Genomic DNA, 16,841 nt, shown 5'->3' with positions numbered 1-16,841 from the left:
AGTGATATGTATGACACCACAGACTGTGAGATCAGAGTGGTAGAACTAATGGCAGCCAGAAGGCATGGCACTTGCAAGAATAACAAAGACCCAGTGTGACATCAGAGGACCTAAAATACTTAATCAAGTGGAAAGGAACAAGGAAGCTACTGCAGTGCCTTCAAAAGCCATTTACACTGTTAGAAGGCTCCATACCTCATCAATCCCAAACAACAGGCACATATTCAGCAAGAAAGTTAAGCAATGATTGCTGAAAAGTTCTATGTGAGAAACCCATTGGATGCCACATTTTTTTTTTTCTTTTTGCTACAACAAAAGTTCCATCGTCTCAGTTCTTTGGACTTGAACTATCATGAGATCTGCCGAACAGAGATAGGACAAGCAAAGAGGAGGAGGCAAGCCTATACAGATTTGGCGCTGCTCTCCGCTTTACTGGGAGTTTTGTTTGATTTTGAAGAAAAAAGCACTCACCTCAAATAATTGAAAAAACCACTGCACATATTTCAGTCAAATTTCAAATGTGTGGTACACCTCTGAAAACACAGCAAGAGTCATGTTGGATCAAACCAAAGGAATATCAAATCCAGCTTGATATACAACATCACCTAGCTGGGCAAACCAACCATCCACTAAGAGTACCTCCATCTTGTCTGGATTGAGTCTCAGTTTATTGGCCCTCGTCTAGTCCATTACTGTGCCCAGGCACTGATTCAGAACATCCGCTGCCTCACCTGGATTTGATGAAAAAGAGAGGTAGAACTGGATGTCATCCGCATATTGATGACACCTCAGCCCACCCCTCCAGATAACCTCCCCAGCAGTTTCATGTAGTTGTTGAACAGCACAGGGGATAAAATAGAGCCTTGTGTAACCCAATGGCATAGTTGCCAAGGCACAGAGCAATAATCCCCACTACCATCTTCTGGAATCAGACATCTAAGTAGCGCAGTAGCTCCAGCACCAAGCCAGATAACCTGTCCAGAAGGATACCATGATTGATGGTATCGAAAACCGCTGAGAGGTCCAAGGGTCACATTCCAAGGGTCCAAGGGTCATACTCCAACAGGGTCACGTTTCCCATGTCCCTCTCCTGGCAGGGTGATCAAGACAGTTTCCACTCCAAAACCAGGCCTGAAGCCCAATTGAAATTAATCTAGATAATCTGTTTCATTCAAGAGTGTGTGAAGTTCTCCTGCAACCACCTGCTCAAGCACCAACATATAGCCATTAGGACAAGTGGAGGCTGGGGGATGTTGACCAGGTGTTGAATGGGGTACGGCTACCCTTGAAAGACCAGGTCCGCAGCCTGGGGGTCATTTTGGACTCCCAGCTGTCCATGGAAGCTCAGGTGTCAGCTGTGAGCCAGACAGCGCTGTATCAACTCCATCTGATATGGCGGCTGCGCCCCTTCCTTCCCGACCATCTGCTCCCATCGGTAGTACATGCCCTGGTCTCCTCTCGTTTAGACTACCATAATGCACTCTATGTGGGGTTACCCTTGAAGACGGTTTGGAAGCTGCAGCTGGTACAGAACGCTACGGTTCACCTGATTAAAGGCAGCCGCCGGCAAGATCACATCACTCCAGTGCTAAAGGAGTTGCACTGGTTACCAGTCATTTTCCGGGCCAAATTCAAGGTGTTGGTTTTGACCTTTAAAGCCCTATATGGTTCTGGCCAGCCTATCTTAAGGAGCGCCTCCAGCAACACCAGACAGGCCGCTTAACAAGATCAGCCTCGGATGGCCTTCTCTCTGTCCCATCAGCCAGGACAGCTAGACTGGTGGGGACGAGGGAGAGGGCCTTCTCTGTGGTGGCCCCCACTCTGTGGAACTCCCTCCCTAGGGAACTCCGCCATGCCCCCTCTTTAATGAGCTTCTGCCGTGCATTAAAAACGTGGTTGTTCAGGCAGGCATTTGGGGTGGGTTAAGGTATTTTAGAAACTGTTTTTATTGTAGAATTTTATTGTTTTAAACTGTTTTATTATATATTTTGTACATCGCCCAGAGTGCCTGGGTGACCAGCCAGATGGGCAATTAATAAATTTAATAAATTAATTAATAATTTAATAAATAAATAAATAGTAGCCACTGATAACCTTTATCCTCCAAGATTTTGTATAATCCCATTCTGAAGCCATCCAAGTTGGCAGCAATCACTATGTTTTGTGGCAATTCCATAATTTAAGAATTCGCTGTGTGAAGAACTTCCTTTTATCTGTCCTGAATCTCCCACCATTCATCTTCATGGGATGACCCCCCCCCCCCGGGTTCTAGTACTGTGAGAGATGGAAAAGTTTTCCCTAGCTGCTTTCTCACACCATGCCTAATTTTATCCACCTCTATCATGTCCCCCCTCTTTCCTCTCCTTTTTTTCCTGAGCTAAACAGTCCCAGCTGTTGTAACCTTCTCTCATAGGGGGTTGCTCTAGCCCCTTGATCATTTTAATTGCCCGTTTCTGCACCGTTTCCAACTCTACAATATGCTTTTTTTAGGTATGGTGACCAGAACTGTACACAGTATTCCAAGTGTGGTCACACCATAGATTTGTATAAATGGATTAAGAGATTGGGGGAGAAGTTACCAAGCATTTGGAGGTGATTCTCCCCTCCACAGCAGTCCCTGGTGCCCCATCTGACAGTCTTTATGATGGTCCCCCACCTTCTGGAGAGGCTCTTCAGGAGCTGCAAGAGGCTGCAGGGGAGAGGAGCGGATCTGACACTTTTTTCCATGAACTCTATGTATTTTAGGATCCAAGCCAATGTGCTTAGAATCAGGGTGCCAAAGTTAAATATAAATGGTAGCACAAAAAGAAAGGACTCTCCTGGAGTCATCAAGTAAGAAGAGACAGGGATAGGGATCCGATGTCCTGTGTATCTAAGTCCTGGACGGCCAGATCAAAGCCACTGAATGACTCCTCCTTTCGACTTCAACCAGCTTTGGCTCTGGCCCAAACTGCCAATATTAAAGGGAAATGAAGATGAGCTAGGATATATTTCTTAATATACAACCTTTGCTATTATTTTGACAGCCTACAAGCCTAAAAACAAGACTTGCCATAAAAGTTAAACTCCCAGCTGAGCATCTAGAAGCAAAACCAAGCACTGAACCATGTAAATCTACTTGCAACAGAATGTCTTCGCATATAACATGCCCATCAAAGGAAACCCTTAAAGGAAAATATCCCACCTCTGGGAAACCCGAGTTCGGTGTAAATATGGTTATTGAAAAGCTGCCTCCATGAATCACAAGGGCTGCGCTCATTAGGTATGAAAACATCTGAACTAGCACAGAGTCTCTCATTCTGTAGGTTTGGCTGACGTCACCTGGTCTGCGGCTGCCTAGTTCTTTTAACCGATCCATGACATGCAAATGCAGCTACTGAAGACTTCACCTTTGCCCAGTGACTGCATTTACACTGCACGGGTAGGCAACCTGGCAACCTCCAGATGTTTTGGACTACAACACCCATTGTCCCTGACTATGGGCTATAATGGCTGAAGCGTATGGGAGTTGTAGTCCAAGCACATCTGGAGGGAGTACGTTGCCTGCCTCTGATCTACACAATGGAAAATGCCTCACCCAGAAAACGTCTGTATGGCACACGTCGGTTAAAAACACAGAAATAATTGGCAGTAGCATTTTCAGATCATAACTGTCAGCATAGGCTTTAAAAGCTCACCTGTCATTTAAGGTGGGCTTTAGGAGCCCCATCACAACCACGATTCCTTTCTGAGCCTGGCTTGGGAGAACTATACCAGCATCCCTGTTAGGCATGCTTGAAAATTTCATGCAATCCCCATTTTTAAGCAAACCATCCTGATTCTTACTTCGCAGATTAATGCACGGGTGGGAATGCAGTTATCCCTCATTTTTCACACTTCTCCAAATTCTGTGATACAGTTTTCCCATTTAAAAAACAACACACACATACACCAAAATGCATATAAAATGTGTACAAAAAGGCATATTTGAGGGTAAAATATGTACAAAAATGGGCTTAAATCCAATGTTGTGAGAGCAGACTTCCACTCACATGACGGGCTTCCCTGTCCTCTCCTTCCCACTGCAGCTCCCTGCATGCCCCCAAATCTATTCAGGAGGATCTCTCAACCCCAGAGCAGATTTGGGGGTGCACAGGGGCCATGGGGGGAGGGCAAATCCCTTGCACCAATGGTTTCCGTTCCACTGGAAGAAGGACACCAATGTATCCAAACCAAAATGTAAATGGTACAAAATGGACTTACAAAGGACCACATGTAGAACTGGCATAGACTAGAAATATAATGATCCATCCATCCCTAATTCCTCTTTGCCTGTTCATTTAAAAAAATCCAGGCAGGGAGGATGGCAGGGCGCTGTTAGGGCTGTATGAGAATTTTGTTTCAGTTCGCAAATCATCAGAACTTGCCCTGTTTGAAACCCCAAACATAAATGGGAGTGCATTTTTCTGAAAAAGCTTGCACATTTCCAAACATGCAATCATACTTGGAAAATGTGTAATTTTTGAAAAATGTGTATTTTAAACTGCACATTTTTTAAAAAATACACATTTTCATGCTTTGGCCAATGGGGGAAAGTGTGAACTTTTGAAAAATGAATGCGGGAATGCACACAAAAAGAAAAACAGGTTGCAAACGAAAGAGGAAGTGAGGCAAAGTGAGCTTCAAAGTGATGTCTGGAGAATCTCAGCAAGCTTGAGCATGCCCAGTTCTCCCATCCCTGTCCACTGCTGGAGAGAAGGCTAGACACTTGCTCAGGTTCTTGGATTACAGCTATTACACCTCCTTCCCCATTCCTGCACTGGTGTATTCTATAGGGATGGCGGAGAATTTCTCCATGAATCTCCGGGAGGCCGAATGCCAATGCATTCGGCCCCCCGAAATTGGTGGGGAAATTCTCTGACACCCCCCGCCCCCCCCAGGATGGGACTTACCTCTGTCAAATGTCCATCTCGGCGGCGGGTCCTGGCGGCGTTTCGGCGGGGGCAGGGGTGGTGGACGGACTTCCGACCGGCTGCTGCCACCGCCATTTCCCCGTAAAGTAAAAAAAAAAACACATGATAGGCTACGTAACGATTAACGTAGCCTATCACGGCTAGATTTTCAAAGTCAGCCGTGATAGGCTACGTAAATCTTTACGTAGCCTATCACGGCTGACTTTGAAAAAAAAAAGCGCGTACACAAATGGCGGCGCCCATGGGTGCTGCCATATGCGTTCCTTATTTGGGCACGGGTAGTCTACGTAAAGATTTACGTAGACTACGACGAAAATAAGGGCAACGCTATTGAAAATAAGGGCAACGCTATTGAAAATCTAGCCGTGAATCTAGAGAATAAGGGCAATGCTTTGAAAATCTAGCCATGATAGGCTACGTAAATCGTTATGTAGCCTATCACGTTTTTTTTTTCAATTTACTTTTTTATTTCGCGGCTGGGGAGACGGGGCGCTCCCCCCCAGCCAGAATTTTGGCGGGGAGGGATGGGGCGCCTTCCCCCCAGCCTGAATTTTGGCCGGGAGGGGCGGGGCGCCTCCCCCCCACCAAGAATTTCGGGGGGAGAAACGGAGCACCTCCCCCCCCCACCGAAAACAGCTGCGGGACCAGGTAAGGGACTTTCGTCCATCCTTAGTATTCTACCACCCTCAGCAGTAAGCAGGCCTCCAGTTTGGCCTTACAGAAGCTTGGAGTGGCGGGTGAATAAAGGAGCCAATGGACGAACATGACAAGAAGGTGTGAAAATATGAAACCAATTCTGATTCATAAGCTTTAGTTAAAAACTACTTGGCGTGGAACATCTTTGAGTTAGCCAATCAAATAGTTAAAAAAAAACGTATTTGATCATCACCAATTTCTTAGTGCCATTAGGTGGAAAGATATCAAGACTAGGGATGCTGGAGAAATTCTAGACGGACTAAAATGAGCTTGGATTTCTAAGAATCCAACCTGCAAAATCTGCTGCAGAGCGACCCCCACAGGCCGCACAGGGTCCATGGACTTTCGGATGGTATATTTTTTAAAACTTTCCCAAAATCTATGCATATAAACGTGCAGGAAAATACGAAAGTTCATGCTGAGGAAACGTTGAATAGAAAGGGGGACAATATGCTCGATGTTACGTACTAAGGTAAATTATATAAATACTTACATAAATACTTGCGTGATTACTTGTATATTTTTCCGCATGCCGAAAAATAAATATTCACATCCATCTGTGGGCAGATGACAGCACAAAAGGTACTTGACAATCCACAAAACACAGATGGAACGGATTTTACATAGTACATCCCTAATCAAAACTGTAGAAATTTACATACAAAATTTACATACTCTGCGGCCACAGCCCGGCAGCACCAGAAGATGACCCGGAGCCGCCGCCACCGGAGCCGCCAGAGCCAGGTAGGTCCGTTCTGGGGGGGATTTCAGGGGGTGGCGGAGGGGTAGTCCGTTCCGCCACAGACTCCAGGGGGCTGGAATCTAAAGAATCTCACCGGAGTCTGTGGCGGAATTCTCCAACATCCCTAGGAAATGTACGAAATGTACTTACCTTTCCGATCCGGGGTGTCCTCCCCGGCCGGCTCTGCTCCACGGCAACTCCGTGGAGCTGCCGGCCGGGACCACCCGCAGCCGGACTTCCGTCTACTGCTGGGCTGCACCAGCCGCAAATGGCGGCCACTGTAGCGGCCGTCATTTGCGTCCCTGCGGAGGCAATGATAGGCTACGTATATATTTACATAGCCTATCACGGCAAAAGGCAGGGACGCAAATGGCGTAACGGCTGCCATTTGCATCCCTGCCTTTTGCTGTGATAGGCTATGTAGATACTTACGTAGCCTATCACGGCTTGGAAGGGACGCAAATGGCGGCCGACATAGCGGCCGCCATTTGCAGCCGCAGCCCAGCAGCAGCCAGAAGACAACTCGGAGCTGCTGCCGCCAGGTAGGCTCTGTCCCAGGGGGATTCCATGGGGTGGCGGGGGGGATTGCTCTGTTCCGCCACAGACTCTATGGGGTCGGATTCTAAAGAATCCAGCCTCACTGGAGTCCGTGGCAGTATTCTCCAACATCCCTAAGGAAAACTCCATCCTCAGAAGCAAGTCACCATGACATTGTCTCCACAACAACAGAAAGAGAAGCAAATGGAGGACTACCGGATTTTGTAAACGGAATCGGCTTTGCTGTGCTTTGATCCGTGCAGGGCTCCATGAATGCAGATGCACCTGCATTTCTCATTGAGCACAATGGGAGTTACTTCTGAGTAGACACCCATATGCTTGCGCTGGGAAAAGGGGGGAGGACACAGGGATGGGAAACCAGACCCCTTTCTAATTGCAGAATCTCTATAAGGAAAGCGTGAAGTAGTTACTTCCAAAGGCAACAAACCAAGACACAGAGAATAGCAGGTTCGATAAAAGCACTTTACAGGCTTCCGGGAATCCGTGCTTTAAAAACTGTATTTCAAATCAGGGGGATCTCTGTCAATTCTGATGTGCACAAGCCTCATTGAGCACAATGGGAGTTACTTCTGAGTAGACAGTAATCGGTTCGTGCTAGGAAACATGGGGACAGAAAACACCCCTTGACCGGGGTCAAGATGAAAGGCACACCCCTCGGCAGGGCTAGCATACCCGAGGTAAATGCGGGGGTTGAGTCATGCAACAGCTACACTGCAGAGAACCCAGCTTAAGGGAAATAATCGGACTTTAAGCATTCTCAGGAAATCCAGTTTTCCCTGATAAACTCCAGGGTGGCTGCGGGATGGCCACAACATCATGTATCCCTAATGACCTCAACACGTAGCCTGCTTGGAGTAAATCGCTGGTGGAGACATCCCCCAGCTTACAAGTGGAAGAGCCTTCCCAGTCTATATCCCACCACAAAGGAATTACTGTCCAAAGGAATTACATTTGCAGTGTGAACATCCACCTGATTATTTTGGAAACTGATAATGAACACAGCTAAGTGAAAGAATCCATTAGGAAGGAAAATATCAAACTTGTCTGAACTTGACAAATTCAGCAGGTCTATTACTTTTGCTTCAATTGCTGTGGCACCTGAAGGTTCTGAATGCTGCTTCCATTAACACCTTTTCTTGGGGGAATGGGGGGATATTAGACTGCTGGTGGGCTCAAGTTCAGGTGTTGTATGAAAACAACATTCAGAAACAATACAGACAATCTAAAGGGAGAGAGGAGACTCAAATACATATACAACTACGGCTGTTTCTACACCAAAGCCCTTTGGCACTTGAGGAACTGCTTTCCCCTAATTAGCTGTGAATGGAATTAACACATAAGTTCCACAGAACACTTATATAGAACTATATTATTAAGTAATTCCCTTCCTCATGGCCAAGATCAACCTATAATATTTACATGGTTGAGTAAGCAAAGCAAATCTAAAGATCAGGGGAGAAATGTTTACGAAGTTTTGATGTCACATACAAAGAGAAAAATATATTTCAATCAAACAAATTCATTAATTTGTTTGATTGAATAATTGGTAATTAGGAAAATTCCCCTTCATGGATCACTGCCTCGTTGTGGCGAAGGGGCTTGCGTAACTCAGTGAAGCCATAAGCGATGCCATGCAGGGCCACCCAAGACGGACAGATCATGGCGGAGAGTTCTGACAAAATGTGGTCCACTGGAGAAGGAAATGGCAACCCACTCCAGGATTCTTGCCAAGAAAACTCCATGGAACGTATCACAAGGCTAAAAGATATGACGCCGGAAGATGAGCCCCTCAGGTCGGAAGGTGTCCAATATACTGCTGGGGAAGAGCAGAGGGAATTTCCAAGTCGCGCCAGAAAGAGTGAAGTAGCTGGGCCAAAGCTGAAAGGACACTCAGCTGTAGGGATGGCGGAGAATTTCTCCCCGAAACTTCGGGGGGCCGAGCGCCAACGTGTTCGGCCCCCCAAACATGTTTCGGGGAGAAATCCTCCGAACCCCCCCGCCCCTCCCCGGGACGGGACTTACCTTCACCGAATGTCGCTCCCGGTGGCTGGTCCGGCCGGCGGTTCGGCGGGTGTTCAAGCGAGGCGGGAGCGGCAGCCGGTCTTTCGACCGGCTGCCGCCGCCGCCATTGCAATCAAAGAAAAAAAAAAAACGCCCCCTGATAGGCTACGTGACGATTCACGTAGCCTATCACGGCTAGATTTGCAAAGTCAGCCGTGATAGGCTACGTCAATCGTCATGTAGCCTATCACGGGTGACTTAAAAAAAAAAAAAAAAAGGTGTACGGATAATGGCGGCCCCCATAGGGAGCCGCCATTCCCGTTCCTTATTTGATCGCTGCAGTCTACGTAAAGATTTACGTAGACTACGGCGAAAATAAGGGCAACGCTATTTGCGTTGCCCTTATTTTCGCCGTAGTCTACGTAAGCATTTACGTAGACTACAGCGACTAAATAAGGAACGCGAATGGCGGCTCCCTATGGGGGCCGCCATTAGCGTACGCGCTTTTTTTTTTTTTTTTAAAGTCACCCGTGATAGGCTACGTGACGATTGACGTAGCCTATCACGGCTGACTTTGCAGATCTAGCCGTGATAGGCTACGTGAATCGTCACGTAGCCTATCAGGGGGCGTTTTTTGTGTGTTTTTTTAACTTTCGCGTTCGCGGCCGGGCGAGGCAGGAAGCCTCCTCCCCGGCCTGAATTTCGGCCAGGGCGAGGTGGGAAGCCTCCCCCCCGGCCTGAACTTCGCGGGGGGACCAGCGAAGCGCCTCCCCCCCACCGCGAACGTCCTTCGAGGACAGGTAAGTGACTTTCGTCCACCCCTACTCAGCTGTGGATGTGTCTGGTGGTGAAAAGAAAGTCCGATGCTGTAAAGAACAATATTGTTTAGGAACCTGGAATGTCAGATCAATGAATCAAGGTAGGCTGGAGATAGTCAAACATGAGATGGCAAGATTGAACACTGACATCTTGGGAATCAGCGAACTAAAATGGACAAGCACGGGCAAATTTAATTCAGGTGACCATTATATCTACTACTGTGGGCAAGAATCCCTTAGAAGAAATGGAGTAGCACTCATCGTCAATAAAAGGGAGGGAAAAGCAGTACTGGGCTACAATCTCAAAAATGATAAATTGATCTCAGTAAGAATCCAAGGCAAACCATTCAACATCACAGTATTTCAAGTCTATGCCCCAACCACTGAGGCCGAAGAAGCTGAGGTTGATCGGTTCTATGAAGATCTACAACACCTTCTAGAACTAACACCAAAAAAAGATGTCCTTTTCATCAAAGGGGATTGGAATGCTAAGGTAGGAAGTCAAGAAATCACTGGGATAACAGGCAAGCATGGCCTTGGTGTACAAAATGAAGCAGGATAAAAGCTAATAGAGTTTTGCCAAGAGAACACGCTGATCGTAGCAAACACTCTTTTCCAACAGCACAAGAGGTGACTCTACACATGGACATCACCAGATGGTCAATATCGAAATCAGATTGATTATGTACCTTGCAGCCAAACATGGAGAAGCTCTATACAGTCAGTAAATACAAGACCTGGAGCTGACTGTGGCTCAGATCATGAGCTTCTTGTTGCAAAATTTTGGCTTAAATTGAAGAACATAGGGAAAACCACTAAACCACTCAGGTATGACCTCAATCATATCCCTTATGAATATACAGTGGAGGGGAGGATTTACTTAAATAGATTTAAGGGATTAGACCTGATAGACAGAATGCCTGAAGAACTATCGACGGAGGTCCGTAACATTGTTCAGGAGGCAGCAACGAAATCCATCCCAAAGAAAAAGAAATACAAGAAAGCAAAGTGGCTGTCTGATGAGGCTTTACAAGTAGCTGAGGAAAGAAGGGAAGCGAAAAGCAAGGGAGAAAGGGGAAGATATATGCAACTGAATGCAGAGTTCCAGAGAATAGCAAGGAGAGACAAGAAGGCCTCCTTAAATTAACAATGCAAAGAAATCGAGGAAAACAACAGAATGGGAAAGACTAGAGATCTCTTCAAGAAAATCAGAGATCTCAAGGGAACGTTTTGTGCAAAGACAGGCATGATAAAGGACCAAGACGGCAGGGACCTAACAGAAGCAGATGAGATTAAGAAGAGGTGGAAAGAATACACAGAAGAACTATACAGGAAAGATCTTAATGTCCCTGATAGCCATGATAGTGCAGTCATTGAACTTGAGCCGGACATCCTCGAGAGTCAAGTGGGCCTTAGGAAGCGTTAGTAACAACAAAGCTAGTGGAGATGACAGTATTCCAGCTGAGCTATTTAAAATCCTAAAAGATGATGCTGTTAAAGTGCTGCATTCAATATGCCAACAAATTTGGAATACTCAACACTGGCCACAAGACTGGAAAAGGTCAGTTTACATTCCAATTCCAAAGAAGGGCAACGCCAAAGAGTGTTCAAACTACCGCACAATTGCGCTCATTTCACATGCCAGCAAGGTGATGCTCAAAATCCTACAAGCTAGGCTTCAGCAGTATGTGAACCGAGAACTACCGGAAGCCCAAGCTGGGTTTCGAAGAGGCAGAGGAACTAGAGATCAAATCGCCAACATTTGCTGGATCATGGAGAAAGCAAGAGAATTCCAGAAAAATGTCTATTTCTGCTTCATTGACTATGCTAAAGCCTTTGATTGTGTGGATCACAACAAACTCTGGCAAATTCTTAAAGTGATGGGAGTACCAGACCACCTCACCTGTCTCCTGAGAAACCTGTACGAGGGTCAAGAAGCAACAGTAAGTACCGGACATGGAACAACCGATTGGTTCAAAATTGGGAAAGGAGTACAACAAGGCTGTATATTGTCGCCCTGCTTATTTAATTTATATGCAGAGTATGTCATGAGAAATGCCGGGAGAATTATCAACAACCTCAGATATGCAGACGATATCACCCTAATGGCAGAAAGCAAAGAGGATCTAAACAGCCTCTTGTTGAGAGTGAAAGTGGAGAGTGCAAAAACTGGTCTGAAACTCAACATTAAAAAAACGAAGATGATGGCATCTGGCCCCATCACTTCCTGGCATATAGAAGGGGAAGAAATGGAAGCAGTGACAGATTTTATTTTCTTGGGCTCCAAGATCACCGCAGACTAGGGATGTCAGAGAATTCCGCCACGGATCTCGGGGAGGCCGAATGCCAGCGCATTCGGCCCCCCGAAATCGGTGGCAGAACGGTCTGCCACCCCCCCGCTCCCCCTCCCCGGACAGGACTTACCTTGGGCGGATCTTCCTGGCGGTGGCGGCTCCGGCGGCAGCTCCAGCAGCGGTTCAGCAGCGGCGGCTGCAGCAGCCGGTCTTCCGACCGGCTGCCACCGCCATTTCCAGTTAAAAAAAAAAAAAACGTGATAGGCTATGTAAAGATTTACGTAGCCTATCACGGCTAGATTTTTAAAAAACACCGTGATAGGCTATGTAAACATTTACGTAGCCTATCACGGCTGACTGCAGGGACACAAACGGCGGCGGCTACGGCTGCCGCCATTTGCATCCCTGCTAGCCAGCCGGCCAGCGGCTCCACAGAATCCCTGCGGTACAGAGCCGGCCAGCCAGGATTCTGGGGGGGAGGAACAGAGTGCCTCCCCCCCGGCCAGAATTCCGGGGGGAGGGATGGAACGCCTCCCCCCCAGCATCAGCATAATCCGCGGCAAGGTAAGTCACTTTCGTACATCCCTACCGCAGACGGTGACTGTAGCCATGAAATTAAAAGATGCTTGCTCCTTGGGAGGAAAGCTATGGCAAACCTAGACAGCATAGTAAGAAGCAGAGACATCACCTTGTCGACAAAGGTTCGTTTTCCCAGTAGTAACGTATAGCTGTGAGAACTGGACTAAAAGGAAGGCTGAGCACCCAAGAATTGATGCCTTCAAACTGCAAGGAACTCAAATCAGTCAATCCTAAAGGAAATCAACCCTGAGTGCTCATTGGAAGGACAGATACTGAAGCTGAAGCGCTAATATTTTGGCCACCTAATGCGAAGAGAAAAGTGACTAGAAAAGACCCTGATGCTGGGAAAGATTGAAGGCAAAAGGAGAAGGGGACGGCAGAGGATGAGATGGCTAGATAGCATCACCAATGCAATGAACATGAACTTGAGCACACTCTGGGAGATAGTGGAGGACAGGAATGCCTGGAGGGCTATGGTCCATGGGGTCACAAAGAGTTGAACACGACTTAATGACTGAACAACAACAACAACAATTAGTAAAATTACAAATACAGTCCCTAAGTTGTTTTGAAACAAGCCATTTCCTGAACATGTTGTAGGCAAGCAATCTAACAATTCTTGGCGGGGGTGGGGGGACAGAACAGATAGGTAAAGACTCAGATCATCACACACATTTAAAACTTATGGTTTAGCTGCTCCAGAATTCAATGACGAACGTAGTGCTATGGGCAGAAGAGCAGGACATGAATCAATTACTTACTTAATTTGAGCTGTCCCCTAGAAGCAATCATGATCAGATGTTTTGAACTTCAATTCCAACCAGCCCCAGCCAGTATAGCCACTGGGAAGGAATGGTCTAAAACATCTGGAGGGCAGCAGGTTGGTGAAGACTGTATTAAGGAATGCCCTTGCTGGGCGAACGGATTGAGTTCCCCACTGCCTCAAAAGGATCTAAGGACCAAAGAAGATGGATGGGAGTATGAAAAGTGGTATAGAGTAAGATCACTCCCCAATCCTGAGAAAGGGTCCAAGTTAAAATCCTTTCCTAAGATGAGCCTGGGAGAGGTTACCACTGGCCAGTAACATCACCAGTCATGGTGACATGTGTCACTAAATGTGTATTCCAGGCTGAAAAACTGCCTGTCATCAACTCTACAGGCCCCAACCCTTCTCCAAGTTATTTGGTGTTACTAGAGCTAGGTTATAAAAGTGAAAACGTCTTGTTCCTCTCATTGGCAGAATGCTCAAGTCTCATGTGAAAAGCCATAGCTAACACTATAGGAATGACCCGCAGCAGACTACAGCTTGTGATGCATTCTAATGAAAGAAGCTGATCTGGCTAGTGTCTCTGAGTGGTGGTCAGCAGCATGGGCAAGCGGGAAATGACTGGCGACAAAGTGAAGAGGAAATATTGACTGGGGATTGACAAGAGCAGAAGCAGCAAGGGTGCAGCTACCACATAGGGAACATTGGCATGAGGGATCCAGGAGTGGCGCCTTGCAGCTAGAGGTCAATGGTGATGGTAAGGACTCCTCTGAGAGCACCTTCAGGAGTCTGCCAGCCACCACGGGCACAGAAATTGAGATGAAGCTCACAATGTACGCCATATGTGCAGTAAGTGGTGCTGATGTGTCTAACACAGGGATGTACGAAAGTCACTTACCTTTTCGAAGGGTGACATTCACGGGGGGGGGAGGCGCTCCATCCCTCCCCCCAAAATTTTCTCCGGCCAGCTCCACTCCATGGAGATTCCGCAGAGCCGCTGGCCAGGGCTGCCCACAGCCGGACATCCGGCCACTAGGCAGCCTGCACAGGGATGCAAATGGTGGCTGCCATAGCCGCTGCCATTTGCGTCCCTGTATTTTGCCATGATAGGCTACGTAAATATTTACGTAGCCTATCACGGCAAAAAAAAAAACAGCAAACGCAAATGGCGGCGGCTATGGCGGCTATTTGCGTTGCCCTTATTTTCGCCGTAGTCTACGTAAAGATTTACGTAGACTACAGCGACCAAATAAGGAACGCAAATGGCGGTTCCCTATGGGGGCCGCCATTTGCGTACGTGTTTTTTTTTTAAGTCACCCGTGATAGGCTACGTGACGATTTACATAGCCTATCACGGCTAACTTTGCAGATCTAGCCATGATAGGCTACGTTAATCGTCACGTAGCCTATCATGGGGGCATTTTTTTTTTTAACTTTTAATTTCGCGGCCGGGCGAGACGAGGCGCTTCCTCCCTGGCCTGAATTTCGGCCGGGCAAGGCGGGAAGCCTCCCCCCCGGCCTGAATTTCGGCCGGGCGAGGCGGGAAGCCTACCCCCCCGGCTTGAACTTCGCGGGGAGAGCAGCGAAGCGCCTCCCCCCCACCGCGAAAAGCTGCGAGACCAGGTAAGTGACTTTCGTGCACCCCTATTTTCCCCATTTCCACATCTCCCCCTTCCTTCACAAAGAATCTTGGAGCAAAGTGTCATGTGGGTTTGGTCCTTACGATGGACTACAAAACACCAGCATGAAAGTTGATCACAGTGCTCTAGTCCAGCCTTGCCAAGCTGGCTGGGCGTAGTGAGAGCTGTAGCCTAATGCATCTGGACAATGCCAAGTTGGGGGAAGCTGTTCTAAACCAATTCTGGGGATCTGTTGGATCCTCAGAATCTTACAATGAGTTTCTCATTTAGAAGATCAGGACAACGAAAACATAGCTTGTCCAAGTTCACTGATCTATCCCCTGCAAATGCATGGCCACAGAGAAATGTTGGATATGTTCTATTTTTAATCAATTACTTTATTTAAAATATTTATAGACCACTTTTCTGGACAAAGTTCAATCAGTGATACAATTGCAATAAGATAACATTAAAACATTTACAATGCTAAAAATACAGAAAAACAACAATATAGTTCAACCAATGCAAAACAATTTCCAAAGCCACAGCAATAAAACGGCAGCATCGTATCCAATAAGACTGCATCAGTTAAAAGCCCCTTGCAACAGGTAACTTCTTAAAGCCTGTCTGAATACCAAGACTGAAGGAATCACAATTCCCTTTGAAAGGGAATTCTAGTGAAAAGGGGCCTCTACTGAGAAGGCCCTGTCTCTAGTGCCCATCGATCTGACCAATCTTAAAAATGGTAGGGTGATATAAGAATTTCATTCGTGTTCGCATGATTTGCAAATGTGTCCTGTTTGCAGTCCCAAATGTAAGCAGGAACACAATTCTGGGTTACTTTTCACAATTCCTGAACTTGTGTTTGTGTTTGAAAGTGCACTCTTGTGCAAGTGCACATTTCCCAGAAAATCTGCATTTTTAGTAGATAACCTATTGAGATTTTTCCTGATCGAAAATGTGCATGTTTCCCAATCAAAGAAAGACAGAAAAAGATGCTTGTATTTGGGAACACAAACAATGCAAATTGAGCTTCGGGGAGGAATTTGGAAAACTTCAATGAGTTTGGACGTCACATGTTCACTCATCCCTAAAAAAATGGGCCAACAAGCAGGACCTCCAATTCTGAACTGAAGTTATAGACAGGTTCATATGTGTGCATGCTTACTGTAGGGCAAACTCTCAGTTGCTAAACAGTGATGGTGAGGTCAAAGAAGTCAATGTGCACACAGGGCACCCTAGAACACATCCAAAACTCCTCCATGGCTACACAGTACCAGGGGAAGATTGGTAACGTTAAGCAAACTAGGACATACCCTGTAGAATCCTCTTCGACTTACAGAACTTCCATGACTAATACACATGGAATCTTCTTCAGACCAACTGATGGGAGAAAATGTTCCCTGAAGGTGGAAAGTTTTAAAAGACCGCTTTGGTGACACTTCCAAATCATTTTACTAATTCCTTTAGGAAGTATAGATTAATCATGTATAAGTCATGTATCAGCAGAATGAGGATGAAATTGGTTGTATATAAGTGAAGATGTTTCCTCTGATACACACATGGATCATTTGGTAATGCCATATGGCACTTTGTCAATAGGTATTATATTGTCATAACTATTTTTGCATATGCATTATCCTATAAGCTGTATACATGCAAATGTTCCATCTTCTTAAAGGACAAGCCTAACTACTTTTTAAAAGTTTAATTAGGAGTAAAAGCAAATTTATGGAGTGATAATACCACATTGTCAGCAAGTAATAAAGACATAAACCTCCCTATGCATTATCAGCACTTAGAAATGATAATCTTT

General features: G+C 46.4%; 1 protein-coding gene across 7 annotated transcripts in view; it reads right to left on the bottom strand.

The window, feature by feature from the left end:
* Nucleotides 1–16,841, bottom strand: part of FHIT (fragile histidine triad diadenosine triphosphatase) — a 1,278,194-nt gene that overhangs the window by 1,199,742 nt on the left and 61,611 nt on the right. The gene's annotated exons all lie outside the window — the stretch shown is intronic.

The sequence above is a fragment of the Heloderma suspectum genome, chromosome 2 (assembly GCF_057233095.1).
Source record: "Heloderma suspectum isolate Gila_16-S chromosome 2, 16-S_ref, whole genome shotgun sequence".
Classification (NCBI taxonomy): Eukaryota; Metazoa; Chordata; class Lepidosauria; order Squamata; family Helodermatidae; genus Heloderma; species Heloderma suspectum.
This window is presented reverse-complemented; position numbering and strand designations above follow the sequence as displayed.